Source organism: Mustela lutreola, chromosome 7 (genome assembly GCF_030435805.1).
Source record: "Mustela lutreola isolate mMusLut2 chromosome 7, mMusLut2.pri, whole genome shotgun sequence".
Classification (NCBI taxonomy): domain Eukaryota; kingdom Metazoa; phylum Chordata; class Mammalia; order Carnivora; family Mustelidae; genus Mustela; species Mustela lutreola.
In genome coordinates, this window is record NC_081296.1 from 56,289,902 (window position 1) to 56,293,032 (window position 3,131).

Consider the following 3,131-nt stretch of genomic DNA (forward strand, 5'->3'; position numbering starts at 1 on the left):
TGTTGAACGGGTGACTAAATAAATGAGCAATAAAAATAAGACAATCTTAACTAATCTATCTTAGTTCTGGCTGGAAAGAAGAAAAATTAAGGACAAGAAAAATAAATTGTCTTTTCTCTCATCAAAATCGTGAGGATGTAAATGTCTTCATTCAAGGATCAATTCATTCAAAGATCAATGAGGGTGTTTTGTTGTTTTTCTGCTTACATCACAGGTGTTTCACATTTGCATTACTAATAGTCCTTTCTAAGAGTATTTGCATTTCCGTCAGTTTGAGCCAATATTCAGTATCCATTCACAGATAGCGGCCAATCTACATATGAATAGCCTTCCACCTAAAGATTTAATCAAGTCTTCCCTCCTCTTCTGGGACCCGCCAGCCCCACCCTCCCTTCTCACTTTCTCTCCCATTACCCTGTTTAATTACCACTTTCTGTAATTATCTAATTTATTTGCTTTCATTTCTATTGCTTGTCACCTCCCAAAGGTACCGAGAAGCTCCTTACTGCCTTCCTCACAGAGACTTCTACTTGAAATTTAGAGTCTACATGTTCAAGTCTTATCTCTTTTTGAAACCTCCCAACTGAATTCTTCCTGATCCTGTTTTAATCTACTCACCCTCCCACTCTCCAATTGCAAGTGACCTTTCCTTCTGAGTGTACACACGTTTGATACCCAACTCCATAGCACTGACCACTTGCTACCTACATAGGACAGCGTAATATTAGCCACCAGATGTACTAAGCTTGAAAGATTGGCCAGACAGTGGGACAGATGCTTTCACTGAGTTTTGTTAGCTCTCCACTCCAATCTTATTAAGTAGATACAATTAACCTCCTTTTTCTTTTAAAGATTTTATTTATTTATTTGACAGAAAGAGATCACAAGTAGGCAGGCAGGCAGAGAGAGAGAGAGAGAGAGAGAAGCAGGCTCCCTGCTGAGCAGAGAGCCGATCCCAGGACCCTGAGATCATGACCTGAGCCGAAGGCAGCAGCTTAACCCACTGAGCCACCCAGGCACCCCTTAACCTCATTGCTGAGGCTCAGAGAAGTTAACGAACCTGCCCAAAGTCATGCAGTTGATAGGTGGTGAAGACGATTTAAACCCAAAAGTCACACAGAACCCCCAGTCTTTGGAGCACAGACTTTGTTATAAAATAAATGTGTTAGAGCCTCAGTTCCATAATGCACAACTGCATGACCCTCAGGAAATGACTAACCTCTCTAAACTTCAATTTCCTAACAGGTAAAATGGGGATAACTAAGTCTGCCTCACAAGATTACTGTTAGAGAGAATCCAAGGTAAAGACCCCACATAGCCTTGTCACAAAGAAGTGGCCCTGAACAGACTTAACATTCCATGCATGTTTCATCTCCTATGCAAAGTTTACACTCCTTCCAGAAGGATATGTTTTTATTTCTTTGCATTTAGAATCTCTAGCACAGTGCTTTAGATGTAGTAACTAACCACAGACTTTTGTTTAATGGGTGGGTGGATGAACAGACGGGGGAGGGAGGAATGGAAGGTTGGGTTATTTGTCACATGTGGACAATCAGTCCAAATCAAGTCTCTCTTCTTCTTCCCCTGGAACTTTATGCAGGCTTCTACAAAATCTTCTCATATATTTCTTTTATATATATATATATGTTTTTAATATTTTATGCTTAACATTGCCCCTTTTCTCAAGGAGAGGCAGGGTCCGTTTCTTAGGTAACCCCAGTACCTTAGTTATCTTGTACCTCTTTTAATATCACCGTGAGGATGATTCTGTGTTGAGATAGTGTATTTTTTTTTATTCTATTTCCCCCTTAAATGCATGCCCAGTGAGTGAAATGTGAAATGCATTTGATAAATGTTTGTAAAGAGTATGATTAATTGAAAGACCTAGCTCGGGGCACCTGGGTGGCTCAGTGGGTTAGAGCCTCTGCCTTCGGCTCAGGTCATGATCTCGGGGTCCTGGGATCCAGCCCCACATAGGGCTTTCTGCTCAGCAGGGAGCCTGTTTCCTCCTCTCTCTCACTCTGCCTGCTTCTCTGCCTACTTGTGATCTCTGTCTGTCAAATAAATAAATAAAATCTTTAAAAAAAAAAAAAAAGAAAAGAAAGAAAGAAAGAAAGACCCAGCTTGGTCCTATATCCCAAAAGGAGAGGATTTCTCTGGTCTGGACTTGGATTTAAATCCTGAGGTGATTCTGCCATCTGGCAATGCAGAATCATAAACCTGTAAGCTGCTTTGGTTTTTAACTGGACGTATTCTTGGAGGTCACAGAGATCAGCAGGTCTCAGGGCTGTTGATGGACTTTAATATTTTAAACTAATTTAATCCAAATTAAATTTCAATATGTAAATTCAATTATAACTACATAAAGGTCTACAAAAGAAAGGGAGAAACGACCATGTAAAGAATGCAGTCATTCAAAACTCTGGCATTTCATTCAGTGAGCCTGAGTGAGCCTCAGGTGTCTTGTCCCTTTTCAATATAATCATGAATATGATTCTATATTAAAAGTGCATATTAGGGGCATCTGAGCACCTGGGTGGCTCAGTTGGTTAAGCCTTCAGCTCAGGTCATGATCCCAGGGTCCTGGAATGGAGCCCCATATTGGGATACCTGCTCAGGGGGGAGTCTGCTTCCCCCTCTGCTTCTGCCCACCATTCAGACTTGCTCTCTGTCTCTCTCTCTAGTGCTCTCTCCCTCTCAAAATAAATAAATAAAATCTTTTTTTTTTAAGTGCATATTATAAAAGAAGAAACATGGGGCGCCTGGGTGGCTCAGTCCTGGGCTGCTGCCTTTGGCTCAGGTCATAATCACAGGGTTCCTGGGTTAAGCCCCATGTCAGGCTCCTTGCTCAGCAAGGAGTCTGCTTCTCCTTCTTCCTCTGCCTCTCCCCCTGGCTCATGTTCTCTCTGTGTGTGTCAAATAAATAAATCTTAGAGGGAAAAAAAAAAGAAGAAGAAGAAGAGGAGGAAGGAGAAGAAAGAAGAAGGAAGAAGGAGGAGGAGGAGAAGGAGAGGGAGAAGAAAAAGGCGGCAACCACCGTGGAGGCACCTGGGTGGCTCAGTCAGCTGGGTGTCCAACTTGTGATTCCGGCTCAGGTCATGATCTCAGGGTCCTGGGATCCAGCTCTGAGT